This window comes from Orbicella franksi, chromosome 14 (genome assembly GCF_964199315.1).
Source record: "Orbicella franksi chromosome 14, jaOrbFran1.1, whole genome shotgun sequence".
In the NCBI taxonomy this organism is placed as follows: Eukaryota; Metazoa; Cnidaria; class Anthozoa; order Scleractinia; family Merulinidae; genus Orbicella; species Orbicella franksi.
This window is the reverse complement of record NC_138158.1, coordinates 10,316,418-10,334,212: the sequence shown is the minus strand read 5'-3', so window position 1 is coordinate 10,334,212 and position 17,795 is coordinate 10,316,418. Positions and strand designations below refer to the sequence as shown.

Genomic DNA, 17,795 nt, shown 5'->3' with positions numbered 1-17,795 from the left:
TCTATATAAAAAGTGTTCGTTTTCTCAGCGTTATAATGTAAATTTGTTGCGTTTGTTTTCTATAAACTTCCTGTTGCAAATCACCTGCTATTTGTGGTGATTAATAGCATGAGTTCTGACACACTTGGTTGCTATTTATGGAAGAATCACCTGCATCAAGCTGTGTAACTTTTAAGTATAACTTCAGAGATTTCATAACTCCATCCCCCTCCCAGCGGTGATACCATGTTATTATCATGGGAAAAAAAATCGGTGATATTGAAAGACCCTTAAGCTGATGACCGCTAACTTCACCTGACAAGGGGCCTGAAAAGCGTACATGCTCAGCAGCATGTCCCAATCGCCAATAGCCCAATTTCGATATATTAAGATTCAGCGTGAAACAATAGACCTCAGCACGAGGCTCTTGGGAATTAACCCCACAAACTCTGAAGTTATTCCCCAGAGCCTCGTACTGAGGTCTGTTGTTTTAGGCTGAATTTTTTTGGTCTGTTAATCCTATTCAGACCTACTTTTGTCTTACGACCGCCCCGTCCCTGTAGCGCAATGGCGTTTATCCTTTGACTATGTAACGTTATCATAATGACAGCGTCCTATCACGTGTTAATTACCTCGTGATATCCAAACATCTACCATTTTGTCTCCGCCGTGGATTTCTTGGGTTACAACATGGTCCAAAACGTCTGGACACCACCAACTCAAAAGTAATCAAAACCAAATCAGACAGAGCTCAAAATTCGAACAATGTTCAATTAATTATAAACTACGTGATATTTGAATCGTGCTGATAAAAATAAAAATCTCCAAATTCGAAAAAAAAGGAACATGCCTGTCATAATACGGTTGCTAGGGCAATCACGTTTCGAGTACGACTTAGATACCAAATTGTGCACAGATAAACTACTTTAGGTAAAGTCGGAACGACTGGCGGTTTTTAATTAGATATTGAAAAGTGACGAAAGTCAGCACAGCCTCTTCCCCATAACCTCCCTATCTCTTCCCTCTCTCTCTGTCCCCCACCCCCAATTTCCCCGTCAAATATTGCGTAGCCCATGAACAAGTGAAAGATTAGGTGAGAGGCACAGTCTGCGAGTAGAAGCCTGCAGATAAAGAGAGCTTCTCCTTTCCCCCCTCTCTCTCGGCTTACCGACTTTACACCTCAATTTGACGCCCTTCTGAGATCCCGTTTACAGGTACGGTTAATTTATGGGATGACAAAGAGAAAATCATAGCCAAGATCATGATGTGATAAATTATAAGCACGGGAAAAATCCTCAATCTGAAACAGTTTTACCACGCTCGTCATGTGGAGACCCAGGACCTGAAATTCATAACGTAACGCTTGGGAAATGCTGTTCATCAATTTTAGCTTACAAGCAAACTAGATAATCATACCTGCCGGTAAAGGATATCTGCTTCATTTGCCTTAAATAGCCAGGCTACAAAGGTCTGGTTGTAAACGAGCTGAAGAAAATTTACGAATTTTGCAACAAGCCCGTGAAAACACCAAACACTCAGCCTGCTGGCCGAGTTTCAGTTTGATTTGATTTATTTATCAAACGTTGAAAACTATAAGCTTAATAAGGATGGTAACATGCTTGATTCCGTCCCGTCAGCAGAATTATTTTGGTAATTTCAACTCCGCCTCCATGTCTTTGCGGTCATCGAAGGAGAGAAAATTCTCGAGGCATTCTTCACCATCCCGCAAGGTTTTTATGACTCTACCATTTTGAGGCCAAAAGAGAACGAAAACGTACAAGACGCTGAAAGCTTCTAAATTTCCATAAGTGGCGTGCGTTCGCACGGAATCACGTGACAACCTATTTTTTTTTAGCTCGACGGGTTACGAAATTTTCTTGGGGCTCCGCTAGTGCTCTTCATCCGCACTCAACATCATCCCCAGTAAGGTTCTTTTGCTTGATTAGCAAGAGGCTAATACTTCGTGATAAATATATCGCGGATGAGACATGCATTGCTCTAACTGGCAAATGATTGAATGATACTTCCTTAAATGGATATTACAGAGACAATATAAAGACCGAACTTCACTCGTCATTCTCCGGTTCATCTTCGGAGGATCTTCGGTTTACACGATTCCGTTTGGAAGTTTGCATGCCTCGGAAAATATTACCCAAAAAGAGTTGTCTGGGACCACTTATTTTTCGCCGCCTTTCTGTTTGTGCGTTGCTAGGCAACAAGTCAAAGAGCGTGCGTCATTTCGGTTCTTTTTCTCGAAGCCTTTCCTCCAATCAGGATCTTAGTTTTAAATTGCTTACCTATTTCTCGACCCAAATTTTTTGGGTTAATTAATCTTGCCCAATTCATGTGAACTGCCTTGACGTTCATTTTTCCAGTATCCGTACTTTGCCGTTAACACACGTTTTGCAGATTGGAGAACGAAATTTCTTTTTGAGCTGTGTTTGACGAACCAAGGTAAGTAAAATAAAATGTTATTTTACTCACTAATTGCCGTAAACGCCATTCTCCACCTATCTAATAGCGTTACCTTGGAGAGAAAAAAGCAAGATTAGAAGAACTGTATACAGCATTTCAGCGATCAACAGTTAGTTTTAATCTTTGAGTACATTTCGCTAATGATTACTCTTGCTTTTTTAGTTCACGAACAAAAACCAACCTCATACAACCTGGAATTTAACTGTGTAGAAATTTCCCATGCACCAGCTACGAAAAGAACCTAATGCCCGTTGAGAAATAGATATTTAATTATTGTTTTGTATTAGCTGAATTGTATTTGCGACAGGTCTGCATGGTAAGCCAGGTTGTACGCGAACGGTGTGAAAAATAACCCTGCCAAACATTTCGCAGCGACCGAGGAACTGATATATTTCATTTGAAATGTACAGGTTCAGCTTTTCTTAAATTTTAAAGCTCAAAAAGGAAAAACACTGATCTGAATTGTTTCTCATTGACAGAGGCTTATGAAAAGTGTATAATTTCTTCGGCTAGCAAACTCATGAATGCCCGATTTGTCACGAAAGCAGAAAGTCATAAAGGCACAAAAATTCTGTCAACGAAATTCGTGGCAGTTATATTTCAAGACTGAAATTTTAAATCGAATTTTTAGCATATTTTTGGGCTCGAGTATAGCCAATTCAATCCATTGACTCGTCTTAACCCATTCCAGTTTAACAAAGCGTAAATGATCTCTGCGTACTGAATATGACTTAGTGGCCAGAAATTTGATATAGAAAATTGTCGTTTCAGTTTCTTAAAAAAACATGAACTAAATAAGAGCTTCATAAACGTTACGGCCTGCTATCCTTTTCTGTTTTCATCCCTTCTGGGGGAATCTTGGAGGCCGTTTTAGGCGCTGTAGTGTTTTGTCATTCTGATGCCATCGTCTAAAAGGTAACTGTAGCGTCCTCAACGTACCGTTATTACGCTATATGGTCCTTGTCATTATTACGACGGACGAACAACAACAGTACGCTAGTTGCAACGTTGAGAGAAAAGTCACCCATGGCCTGCAGGAGCCCCGCAGAAGTGGTAAAAAGCACACAAAATGACAACAGGGATTTTCTTTTTTGACTCATTTACAACTTTTTGAAGAAACACACAAATGATCGAGGATGAATATGTTTTGCTTACCTGCGCCAATTCATTAACAAGAAATAATTTTCTCGAGAAAATGGAGCTCCGAACTTTTGCTGCATGTGTTAAGTTGTTTGTTGTGTTATGTCTGTAGGAGTTGCTATGGCAAAAATTTCATGACGGATTTTTCCCTCACCCAGGCCTCGAGCTCACTAAGCCAGGAAATGAACTTTGGCGCATTAAATTTACGTGCATCCATTTTCCACGACTTTTCTCTATTCTGATTCCACGCGCGAAGCATTTTCGGTGTCATTTTGGAGAAAATAAAACAAAATGAATTTCTGCTGGGCTAGATGCAAGAGAAAATGAGGAGACCCTCATATTCTCTTGCTAGATGACATAAAAAAGTAGAGAACACACACTAATTAAGCATGCGAGTCGCTTAAGATAGTTTCGCAGTCGTTTATTCAGTTCCCAGAAGAAAAATAGTTGTTTGCGCTAAAAGTTTTTAAAGCTGTTTTTTTTTCTAAATTGCGAGGGCTCGGATGGTTTATAAAGTAATCGCAAATCAAATCTCCCAAACAATAGTCGCTAAGGAGGACAAAGTACAATTAGCCAATCACAGTTGAGCATAGCCGCACTTGTAAATGGTTTGCGCGGGAAAATTTGCCTATGCCATATTTATCACCTGCTTTGGTTTGTTTTTCATCTTATTGACGCGGGTGAGCAGAAGTAAAAGGAAAGACAGAGGCTATTGAACTAACGTAGATCGGCGTTGAGGGTATATTTAGCTCTTATTAACCGAGCTGGAGGTCTGTATGGGAGAATCTTGACCGAGGTCGTGAGTACAGACCTCACTGCGTTCGGTCTGTACACACGACCGAGGTCAAGATTCTCCCATACAGACCGACTTAGCTCGGTTAATAAGATGTTTATTATATGGCAAAGAAGGAAACTTTAATTTGTTTAATGTAACTGGGTTGCTGACATTTTGCTTGCGAACGGCGATGAGCTTAACTTAAACCTGCCGAAATTTGCTCGTCTTCTTTATTTTTTTTTTTTGTCATCAGGCTTTTTGGCACTTCCATAAATGATTGAGACGAAAATAAAAGAAAATGGTGAACATTTTTGTATTTTAGTTTGCTACTTTTTCAACGCAAAAAAAAAAACCGGTCTACAGATGCCGGTCTAGATGGGAAAATCTAGACCGCGGTAAATATCGATTTCAGCCAATCAAATTCGTGAATTCGGTAGTTCCCAGTCCTTCTGAGACACAGCCACATAATAATCTCCTATATGAATGATTAAGCTAATTCAATAAAGTATTCAGTTTATAACACTAGGCTGATAAATTATCCAGTGCACCAAATTTAGCATAAACTTGTACTTTCCACGTCTCTCTCGCGAAAGTTAGTTCCACCAGATATGCACTCTTTTTTTCTTTTGTAGAATGTTTTAATGAAGCAATTCGCTGAAACTCATTCTTAAGCGGTTCACATTAGCCGTCTGAATCGCAAACACGGACCAACCTCGATCCCAGGCCCTCTGTCCTTTGCCTTCCTTGTCGTTCAACGACAAAAGGGGCAAAGGAGAGAGAGCCTGGGATTGAGGTTGAACCCGGACACTTCCAGATAGAATCAGAATTCTCCTTTTCATTGCAGACTAGTTTGCCGCTTATTCGTTCTTTTTCTTCTGCTTGCGTTTATAAGTACGCTTGGGTTTACCCTAAAATATGTTTTAGGATCATGCTTATTCTCGGTTTGAAAATGCAAACCAAAGTTTTGCAAATCATTATAACAGAGAATTAGTTTCCATCAGTAATTTGAAAAGAGTCTTCTAGTTTCCGTTTGATGCTATAGCTGATTCTCTCAGAAAATTTAAAAGATGTTGTTTGTTTGATGTTTACAGCTTCATAACATGAATGCAGGTAACCCTTCAGTGAGGGAAGTAGTTCCTGTTAAGGGTTCTCCTGTCAATACTTGTAGTATTTTATATTGCCAAACTATTAAAGAACAAAGAATAAATACCCGGCGTGGCACTCTGAAGTTTTCACAAATTTTCGACGGAATGTCTAATTTAATCTTCTTCAGAGTATTCTGTGCTTCTTTGGAAATGCCAAGCGAAGAATTACTTTAGGCATAGCTTAAGGTGGCTCGTACCAGTTTTCAGGTTTTCGACGGCTCATAACTTTGTAAGAATAGAACATAAAAGCAGGCCAGGGCCACTGTAATATTTTTGTAGGTTTGAATTATATAATTTATACTTGACCTAAAACAGCAGTTATTTTGTCCTCAACAGTTACCATGGCAACATTCCAAAATGATTTTCCAGACCTGATTTTTCGCTTATGTCACTAATAACTAAAAACTTAACCCGGTGACCCCGGTTTTTTTTTTTAAATCAATAGCTTTTGGCATCTGAAAATGAAAATGCACAACAATTTTAAAATAATTTTACGGAGCCGATTTCTTGTAAACTTGGAAAAACGACAATTTGCTCAAAGTGCAAATTTCCTTCCGTAGAATTTTTTTAAATTTTTTTTCTGACGTTTCCTCTCAATAATAATATCATATTAAAACATTAAAAAAAGGGGGTCACCGGGCTTGTTTTCATGTAAAAGCCTTCGCGAGTTCCGTTATTCCCACGCGCGTAGACACGGATTCAAAAATCCAGACTTCACAAGATCAGCAGTTGCTCATAAGCGGCTTTGACTACCGCTGACTGCTTCGTGTGCCCGGGCGAGTGAGCGGGCTCCGAACAGGCATTTTGTTTTGATTGCTGCTAAAACGTCATTTACAGTTGTAGTTGTCGTTAAAGACAACCTCCTGGGCTTACTCTGTAGGACTTTTACACAAAGTCTGGGTAGATTTGCTATGTTTTGCGAGTCCTTTATACGCTCACGGTAGCTGTCACGATCGATCGAGTTGTCTTTGAAATTTGGGAAAAATTGAATTCCCGAAGCAATTTTTCTTAAATACACAGAATTGACTAAAGTTTTTCGAGCAGGTAAAGCCTCCTTTATGTGCAAATTTCGTCTCCAACACTACAAAAGTGACCTTGCGCGAAAAAAGCCGCGCGCCGCCATATTTGTTTGGTTTTTCGGGTTCTAAATCTCGCGCCTCTATCGTGCGTGTTGCTCACGCGTGACGCACGATGGTGATCTACTCCCCGCGCGAGAAAACTGGTACCAGCCACCTTAAATTATTATTCCTTAATCTATTGTACGTTGTTTTCCCCCAACAGAACACTCATTGTGATGTCGAATGAAACAGACCTTACCACGATAACAAATACAACTCTAGCTGGAAACCATGGCAACACTTCCAGAGAGGAACTCATTGACATTCTGAGTACGTTTCAAAAAATAAGCCTTGCCGTGCCTTACTTTATCATTGAGCCGCTAGCCTTGGTTCTGAACTTTCTGACACTTTATATTTTATGGAAACGTGAGAAGCAAGCTCGCAGACTGAACGCTGCAGCACAAGGCCAGCACAACATGGTTCGTCCTCAGCTCAGGTCCTATTACTTTCTCCGCCACTTGGTATTTTCAGATTTGCTGACATGTTTCGTTGCTGTTCCCTTTGATGCTTTGGAGATATATCGCCTGGAGTTCAGAAGATCTCGCGAATATTGCGCCATATCAAAGTACGTAAGATTCGTCGCAATCAGCACAAGTTTCTATCTTCTGGTTGTCATAAACTTTGAACGTTTCTGGTCCGTCACATTTCCTTTTCGTCCTCTCAGTCGCAACAAGATCGTGCACTTGACTCGTGGGGCTTGGCTGGCTGCGTTTCTTATAAACATTCCGTCGTTTTTCTTGTATCGCTCACAAATCGAGTACTTGTACGACAATGAACGCTATTTTGTCAAGGTTTGCCTTGCTGAAAAAGGACTACTAGGAAGTTTCGCACGAGCCTATTTGGGCGTAACATTTATAATACCGGCCATTGCAATTGCTGTTTTCTCATTGATAACCCTATACCGCATTCTAAAAATCGAGAGAACGACAAACGAGAGAAGCCCGGACAATGAAAATTTACAGATGGTTTTAGAGATGAAAGCGGCAAGACGCATTGCGCTTTCATCTTTGTACATCAGCGCTGGTTTCTGGTTGTGTTCAAGTCCTGTTGGTTTTTATTACCTAATTATAGCTGGTACGGGCCGTCCTGAGTTCCCAACCTCATATCTGATAGGTCGGTCGATCGTAATTATAGCAAACAGCAGCGCAGTCGTCAATCCAGTGATAACTATCTTGTGTTTTCCTCAGATCAAAGAGAGCGCTAAGAGGTATTTGAGATTGGGAACTAAAGAGTCTTATAGCACAGCGCAAGCTAAGTGTCAGGTGACCAGTGAATGCAATAATGTTGAACTTGTCACTGTCAAGATTAGAAGCTCACTTCGGGGAATTAGGTATGTTTTGCAGAAGAAGGAAGAAAAGTCAGAAGGGTTGGAAAAAGACTCAAGCGAGCCAACAGTTCTTGAGGAACTGACTATGATCAGCGCCCCTCATTAGAACAGTTGGGTTGCTTTCAAAAAGCAGAGGAATTTCTATTTACCCCACCCAAATTCAACAAATCACAGCCTCAATGGAGCTTACTGTCTAGTTATCGCACTCAGACCCACACTTCTTGCTAGATTTTCCAGGAATAGAATGTTGCTCAAATCGCAACCAAACTTTAAAACAGGAAATATGCGGGAAAAAACTAAGCCTTTTTTCGGACTGTTACTGACATATCGTGCACGTCAAGATACGCTTTGACTAGTGGTGTTCACTGAAAGGAATGGAACTATACTTAGGCCCTCTTTACATGAACCCGGGTTGCTTTTTACCCCGGGTTGAATCACCACAGAGAGTGCTAAAAATAAACACTTAACACCAGCCTGGGTTGTCAGTCTGCAATAGCGTGTGGTTTGCTTCGAGCCTGACCCAGGCCAGCCTTTCTACTGATCAAAACCTGAAAAAATTGGCTAGAAAGATGACAAAAAAAAAACTAGAAAGTATAGTGGAATGGTGGGAGGTCCTGATGTACAAACCAAAAAAAATAAATAAACAAAAAACGAAACAAAATGGTTATTTGACTGAAAGTACCAACCCGGGTTAATTTTTGGCCCACTGTTTACATGTAAGATTTGAAGAAATCTCAACCCTTGAGGTTGACCCGGCTTGACTACTGTTTTCATGTAAACGCTTAAAAACATTTGACTGCGAAAGGGTTACCCGCCGCGGTGATTCAACCCGGGGTATAAAGCAGCCCGGGGTAGTGTAAAGAGGGCCTTAGGTATAGCATGTGGGTATAGCAAATACGTGTACTCTCGGGAGGCGCGGTAACCTAAGAACTTTTAAGTTCTTAAATTTTTCAATTTTAGTCTAAAAAGGTTATTCTATATGTGGTGTCTACTGGCAATTAGGCTATTTAGGTTCTGAAATGACAATAGGTTCTTATTTTCATAAATGGAAAAAGGTACGCTCTAAATGTTCAATTAAGTGTTTTTCCTTATTCAAGGGACACATAATTATGTAAAACTACATTCTATGGGAATAAAGTGCACACCCTGCTGAAGATTCCCTGATTTATTTTAAGTGATTTATGCTCAATATGCTGAATCTTATTAGAGAGTCCTTGCTTTATACAGAACTCGAATAATTTGTAAATAAAAAGGAGCATTACGAAATTAAAAATAGATTAGTGTACTGGTATTCTCGCTGGTTAGATTTTCACCCAAAGCGTTAATAGTACGGCTTGTAACTATTTAGCTAGTGCAACCGCTGCCTGGCTAGCTCAGTTGGTAAGGCGCCAGTCTGCTGTGCGGAACACCGAGGTTTCGAGCTCCAGACCGGACCAACATTCGGGTTAGGAATACGAGGAGAATTTACTACCTTTGTAATTTTATCTGCAAATGGTTAGACGTTCTGGTCTTCTCGAATAAATTAAAAACTATAAATCGTAGACCCCGTCTCAAGCATCTTCAGTGTTAGCAGGGGACGTTGGTTAGCAGGGGACGTTGGATCTACACACTTACCGCAAAGAGTAGGGTAGGGAGTTCCCGGCGTTGTGGTCTGGCCTTGTCTCACGGGTTGGTGCTTTACATAGGGTTAACTTCATTGCACCTTTCCCCCTTGGACAAAATTGTCCAAGAAAAATCTCTATGTCTATGCCTACTCATTTAATATCATGGGTGACAGGTCGTGGCAAAGTACTCCTTAATTTTGGCGCGAAATCTCAGCGTTAATTTATAATTTCTTATTGTGAAATTACTATACAAAATTGTTAAAATTGTCATGGCAACGTTTGGTGAGAAATTTATGGATACAGTAGGCAAGTGAAAAACCCACGATTGTAAGCGTAATTTGTCACCCATTATATCAGAGGGAAATCAAATTATATCCATGTGAAATCAAAAGTCTACTAATATCTCTCCCCTCCCCTAAAGTCTACGGAAATTATTAGAATTTTGACCAAATGCGCGTGAAATTATTTCCTTATTTCACTCTTCACATTTGATCACCCAGAAAAACATTCGACATGGCTTGTTACAACTGGCATCTTTTTCTTCTTGATTTGTTGAAATAAAACTGTATGGCTGCACTGCACTATTTTCAAACATAGAGTCTGCTAGCCTGTTTTACTATATTCTTTAGCTGGATAAAAATCGGTACGAACCCTTTTTTTCCTGACAAGTTGCTTCACTGTTAAATTAAGAGACAATTTTGGACGATTTGCCATTTATCCTAGACGTTTACAATTCTTAAAAACTCTCCTTGATGTGAAAACAAATGGTCCTTATGGCGAGGAGAAAAGAATGCCCCGTCCACACTACGCCGACGAAATTTAAAAACGCAGGTTTATTTCTATGGTTAGGCCTATCGTCCACACTAATCCGTCACGAAAACGGAACTTCTCGAAAACGCTCTTCAGGCCGTGTTTGCGTTTTAGTTTGGACGGAAAGCATTTTGAAAACGGAACTTTTCTATAACGATGACGTCACGATAATCATGATTTCCTTGCGCGAGTTTTTCTAAAACACAAATCCAAAATGGCGGATGAATGTTGCGTTTTCAAGTTCCTCCGGCGTAGTGTGGACGGAAAACGTTTGATGCGTTTTCAGCGCGAAAACACAAGCGCCGTTTTCAAATTTTTCCGGGGTAGTGTGGACAGGGCTTAAAGGTTGGTACACTCGAGAAGAAAGATCCCTGCAAATAGTCCCTGCTACAAGTTGAGGGCGGGAACAAGCCCTCTTGTGTGAACCCGCCATTGTAAATTATTAAAACAGCCTGTAGGAGACCACAATCACGCGTTCGAACGTTACAAGGCTTAAGCACCAGCCGAAACGTCTTGGACGAAACATCAAAATATAGTCAGTGTCAAACCATTATCTTACATTATTATATGGCTTGCTCCGTGAGCAGGCTAGATGGATCAAATCCTGCGCTGTGACTGGCTATCCGAGCGGGCAAGATGGAGCTATCTTGCCCGCTCGGGACTACCCGCCGTGTCCCGCAAGAAATTTCCGCGAAAGTCATACAATAAATCCTTTATTGACCAAGCTTGTTCGGTCAAGATGGCTGGATATTGGCCTCGTTCTTTTTTCAAAAAAAGAAGTTGGCCAATATCCAGCCATCTTGACCTCACACTTAGTCAACAACCCTTACATGTTAGCTCCTGACTACCACTACTCTATTTTCAAACATATTCGGCTTCTCCTTTAATCGATAGCATATGCCATCGGGTATTAGTTTGACGTGAATAAGATCGCACTATGCCGTGACTCGACGTGACTATTCAACATTCTCAAACTCATTAATAATTCATTACGTTTAAAAAAAGGAAACCATGACCGTGAGGGTGCTTGGATATCTGATCTTAATTAGCATAGATTTTTACGATTTTCTTTCTCCATTTTCTCCTTAATTCAAGTTTTGATTGAGAAGATATATCAAACACTCAAGACCGTGTTTGACCAAATTTCCAAACACCTCGAAGTTCGTCAAAAATACTCCGCTACGCTTCGTATTTTCAACTCTCTTCTCGGTGTTTGGAAATGTGGTCAAACACGGTCTTTCGTGTTTGATATATTACACGAAAATTTGCATCTTGAAGAAAACAAAATCGTTGCTCTTCGATTTATAAACAGATATTTAACTTTATTCCATTCATCTCCAGCAGCAAGTAAAAAACAAAATACACATCTTTCTTAAATTTTCGAGGAAACAAGGGTATTATGTTGCATACCTTCGCCAGAAAAACAAAAGTATCAAGTTCTAAAAGTTGGCGTGAAAAGTCATTTGTCGCATTATTATTGAATTTAAAACGAACGAAACTCAAAGTAAAACACCACAATAAAGTTCAAAACCGTCTTGACAAACGGTAATTATAAGTTATTTTTGGGTCTTGAAAGAAAATACAAACATGAAACATACACACGGTTAAGATTGTCTTATCACGGTTTTATCCGCTCATATTCTGCAAAGGGGAAAAGGCCTAGTTGTCTACCAATGGAGAGAATGGCAGGGGTGAGGACCTGTGTGACTACTGTATAAGAGCCGTAAATTGCACTTTGCACCATGTGAGATTGTCTCACTAGTTGGTCCTTACTGTTGGCTCGCTAGATAGAGTCCTTTTCCAACCCTTCTGACTTTTCTTCCTTCTTCTGTAAATCATACCTTATCCTCCGACGTGAGCTTCTAATCTTGACAGTGACAAGTTCAACATTGTTGCATTCACTGGTCACCTGACACTTAGATTGAGTTGTGCTATAAGACTCTTTGGTTCCCAGTCCCAAATACTTCTTAGCGCTCTCTTTTATCGAGGCAAACACAAAATGGTTGCCACTGAATTAAAGTGCCTGTGGAGTAAAAGATAAGTGATGCCTATTTGAAAGGCTTTTCAAAACAAAGAAGAATGGTGTTTTCCTTTGTGGAATATCTTCTTTCATTTTACAGATATTTACGTTTTTGTATTATGCAAATTGGAAAAGTGATGACAGAAATTGTTCAAGTAAAACAGTAGAATACTGGATAAAGAATATATCTACAATTGTTATATGGCTAGCTCCGTTAGCGGGCAAGATGAATCAAATCCTGCGCTGTGATTGGCTACCCAGCGGGCAAGATGGAGCTATCTTGCCCGCTCGGGACTAACCACCGTGTCCCGCAAGAAAAATTTCCCCGAAAGCCATATAATAGATCCTCTATTGACCAAGCTTGTTCGGTCAAGATGGCTGGATATTGGCCTCGTTCTTTTTTTTGCGAGTTTATGGACCTCGACTCCGTCTTGGTCCATAAACACGCAAAAAAGAATTTGGCCAATATCCAGCCATCTTGACCTCACACTTGGTCAATAACCCATACTTCGTGTCCGTAGAGGTGAGGTGACGGCTTAATGAAGTGTTCGGGTTCGTAGTGCCGAGGTGCCGGTTTTATAAATTGTTCGGGTCCGTAGTGGCGAGCTGTCGGTTTTATAAAGTGTTCGGGTCCGTAGGGGTGAGCTGTCGGTTTTATAAAGTGTTCGGGTCTGTAGTGGCGAGCTGTCGGTTTTATAAAGTGTTCGGGTCTGCAGTGGCGAGCTGTCGGTTTTATAAAGTGTTCGGGTTCGTAGTGCCGAGATGCCGGTTTTATAAATTGTTCGGGTTCGTAGTGGTGAGCTGTCGGTTTTATATAGTGTTCGGGTCCGTAGGGATGAGCTGTCGGTTTTATAAAGTGTTCGGATCCGCAGTGGCGAGCGGTCGGTTTTATAAAGTGTTCGGGTCCGTAGAGCGAGCTGTCGGTTTTATAAAGTGTTCGGGTCCGTAGGAGCGAGCTGTCGGTTTTATAAAGTGTTCGGGTCCGTAGTGGCGAGCTGTCGGTTTTATAAAGTGTTCGGGTCCGTAGTGGCGAGCTGTCGGTTTTATAAAGTGTTCGGGTCCGCAGTGGCGAGCTGTAGGTTTTATAAAGTGGTCGGGTCCGTAGTGGCGAGGTGTCATTTCAATCAAATGTTTGGGCTCATAGGGGCGAGGTGGCAAGCTGTCAGTTTTACAGTGTTCCGGTCCATAGAGGTGAGGTGTCGGTTTTAGAAAGCGTTCCGGTCTGTTGGGGCGAGGTGTCATTTTGATAACGTGGTTGTGTTTGTAGGGGCGAGGTGTCGGTTTTACAAAGCGTTTATATTTGCTATTAGTTACCTTGGCAATATTGTATAGCGTTGGACTTATGAATAAAAGAACGCCGCTAATAAATTAACGAGTTTTAATTAACCTGTCTAAAGTGCAATTGGAGAAAGAGCAATTATGAATGTTAATTGATGTTGCGTAACCTCTACGTCGTAAGTATGTCATAATAAGTCTTTCTTGAGAGTGAATCAAAGAAAATATGCTTCCGTTGAGGAAAATGACGTTGGATGATGCCGTGACGTCATACTTGTTACGCAACTTTTTGAGTTATATAATCAGAGAACCTATAAAATAGTTTGACGATCGATCAGACATCGTCATCCTTGGCTACCTGAAGGCTGTAGTCCAGTTTGACGCAATGGATAACCAAGGGATAACCAGCCAAGGAAAGTCTAGCTCGAAAGCCTTAGCGTTAGATAGCAAAAATCTCAAAGTCGACCCTCAACACAACCCAGAAGTGAAAAATGGTACATCAGCTGGCTGTCGTCTAACCCAGGAAATGTTAGACTTTTATCATCAAAAGAGCAAAGAAGAAAAGCGTTACAAGAGGGAATATGAAGAGGCTGCTTATAGAGTTTATGGAACAATCCCCAAAGGAGTTGATCCCCAGATGTTTCGGGAAAGAATGGCCGAGCTACCAGAAAAACGGAGCTCTACGATATGAGGGCGAGTAAGTTATCGACGCAGTTCAGTCTAAAACCATAGAAAACGTATTATGGGACAAGAACAAATATTGTCTTATTGGCCATGCACTTCGAAGCTGCCCTATCGCAGTATAGCTGAAAAATGGTCATTTTAAAATTAACCACATTGGCTTGAAATAAAGTTCGTCAATGTAAATTTTAATAACTTAATTAAATATTTGACATTCTCAGCAACACAACTTCGTGAGATGACCAAATTCTTCGTTGTCTGGAGAACGCAAACCGCGACGGAAAATTTCTAAAATCTCTATTTCGAATTTTTACGTTGTGTTCCATATTCAGTTTCAGGTAAAATGTAAATTTGTTTGTTAATCGAAATTGTCCTCGCCGTCGGCCTCGTAGTTACTTAAACTCTCCAGTATTGTCTCGAATTCTCCGATGCTCCCTCGTGTTTAGGTGAGGTTATGAAGACGCGGAAAAAGTGCTGTATGGCTTATTTTAAATGTACATGTTTTGGTTAATTTTGATCTCAGTTTTGATTCCAACAATACGTGCTTCTTTTTCTTCAGGTTAGTTAACTGTATTTCAATTTATTTCCAGTTACAGCTGTAATTGTCTAGTAATATATCAAACACGAAAAACCGTGTTTGACCACATTTCCAAACACCGAGAAAAGAGTTGAAAATACGACGCACAGCGGAGTATTTTTGACGAACTTCGAGGTGTTTGGTATTAATGTGGTAAAACACGTCCTTTCTTGTTAGATATATCTTCTCAATCGAAACTCGAACTAAGGAGAACATGGAGAAATAAATTTTAAAAATCTATCCTAAGTAAGATCAGATATCCAAACATCGTCACGGTCATGATTTCCTTTGTTTACTATTGATAAATTATTAATGATTTGAGAAGTGTGTTTCAAAGTTGTAAGTGAAATTATTAAAAATTGGATCATGGGATAATTCAATTCGAGAGTTTTCATTGGCTTGGCTATCATGGGTTATGAGCCATTATACCATGTTCTACAAATATGGTAAGCGTACGCGTGATTTGGGGCGTTTTAATTTTTATTTTAGTCTAAATTCAAGCCACGCCCACAAAACAGGATCTTGGTATCTCTTAGGGATTCTTTTCAATATTTCTGACGAGCAACCCCGCCCTTTGTATTTGGAAGTTCCCCCGCCCGGGCATAGACCTCGGCTATTTCCGTATCTCTTCCATTCTTGCGCGAAACATGTGGGGCAACACCGCTGGAGATAGTTCCATAAACCATAATTAGTAGAGGGTTATCCCTCGGCTAAACAATCTCGACACATTAATAAAGTTACTATTATTTATTATTATAAACTCTATAAGCAGCATCTTCGTATTCCATTCTGTAGTGTTCTAGTTCCTTGCTGTTTTGATAGTGGAAGTCTAACATTTCCTGGTTTACAAGAAAGCCGGTTGATTTACATAACCGTATGCGTATGTTTCTATCCGTTTCCGTATCCGTTTGTAACTTGATCACAGGCGTAGTCAATCAATAAAAAAATATCGATATCAATCGATGACAATCGATAACAATCGAAGATTGATATCGTTGGCCGATAGCAATCGATGAAAATCGATGACGAAAAAAAGTTGTGAGTTCGATTGTTATCGATTGTCAATAGTTATCGATAGCGATTAATTGATCGATTGATATTGATTGGGATTGATTGATTGGATCGGAAATCATTTTTGTCTTCTTACAAGTTACACTGATAAAATGGTTGACCAAATTTGTCTGTATTAGTTTTACTGAGTTATTTTATCTTCATAGCCAGTCAGTCGTCAACAAAATAACAAGAACAGTTTAGAAAAAAACTAACAGAAACATTTTGGGCTTTACATCTATCTTTGCGTAGTTTACGGCACCTGAAGAAGCTCAGCCCAGAGTAGCAGTGTAAAATCCTCCAGTATTATTGTGGTGTCGGCATTTAGACGAAGCAAAAGAAACAACAGAGTCAGTGTCCTAGTGATTTCAATCATTTGCATTAGGAAACAAACGTAAGAATAGATCTCGGAGTAAGCCAGAAAGAAAATATAATCTTGCAGGATACAGCAGTAGTCACTTTGCCGCCATAAATATTGACCAGGAACAATACATGTAAAAGAAGAAGCAGTCTTCTGTGTTTCTCGGTCTCTTAAAACAAGGGTTCGACCCGTGATGATGGGACTTGACTGTAATAGATAGATTTGGCCAAGCCTAAAAGCGGAGTTATTTTTTTTGCGGTGCTCTTACTAAGTAAAATAATCCAACATGAGTGTGAGGCAAATTTCGGGCGATTTTGTAGTTTCAGCCCGAAATGGGATTGGATCCGTAAAGCAGTATGGTGGTGTGATAACGAAAATAGAGCCACGATTTCAGGGGAACCACCGACGGCATCTTGACATAAACGGCGGCCGTTGCCCTTCACATAGCCCTGCAGTCACATGCTCAGCAGATTCTCTCCACCCGAAATAAACGCTGAGGATATGGAAGCCGAGGAGCACTAAGAACTAGACCTCGCTTTTTGGCAATCCACCATGTTGTTGTGGCAAAGAAAGCCTATATTAAAGTAACAGGGAAACATTTCAGATTTAAACTGTTTTGAACAGAAGTTTCAGGTCTGGAGTTTATGTTTGCACTTTATCAGGTATCGGAAAAAATTCGTGCTCAGTAACACACTTATTACTCCCTCACTTATTACTCAAAGCCCGATCTGTTACCACAAAAAAGAACAACGGCAACAACAAGTTGACAATTTGAAAAGAGCGGGTTTATCATTTTTTTAGGTTGACAGCAGTCTAGCTGATTCCTAAAGTGATGCGTTAGCTCACCTGAGTGTAAAACTCATGAGCGAGGCTTCGTGCTGAAGCTATCAAGTTATCTTTTCCATCAGTTTTAACTCTCGTGCCGTGCTCGTAGTTTCCAACCCTCGCACGCGTCGCGCTCACGTTTTCGCATGCTCGCGCTGGAATTGTAGAGAATCAAAAAGCCCTTAGGTTTAGCTCGGAGATAATAAAAAAATACGTTTTTTGTTCTACAGCTTGAAAACGTTCGATTTGAAGCTTAATTGAGAAAACAGGCTACGAAATGTTTGTGGTTAATTTGATCTATATATAATTATAAGTCAAATTTTTCACGCATTTTGATTGGTTCTTACTTATGATCTATTGGAGGATAGACGCATAGATGACGTCATTAACATTCTTTCTTGATTTTTATTACATTTTGTTCTTACCACATTTTGACGTCATCACTACCAGTTCCTCAAAAACTGTTGGCTCGCTAAAGTCTTTTTCCAACCCTTCTGACTTTTCTTCCTTCTTCTGCAAATCATACCTTATCGTTGGAAGTGAGCTTCTAATTTTAACAGTGACAAGTTCAACATTGTTGCATTCACTGGTCACCTGACACTTAGCTTGAGTTGTGCTATAAGACTCTTTAGT

The 17,795-nt window shown here is 40.2% G+C and overlaps 1 pseudogene across 1 annotated transcript in view; it reads left to right on the top strand.

The window, feature by feature from the left end:
• LOC145468063 (uncharacterized) overlaps positions 1-17,795 on the top strand; it is a 146,041-nt pseudogene that overhangs the window by 25,190 nt on the left and 103,056 nt on the right. The gene's annotated exons all lie outside the window — the stretch shown is intronic.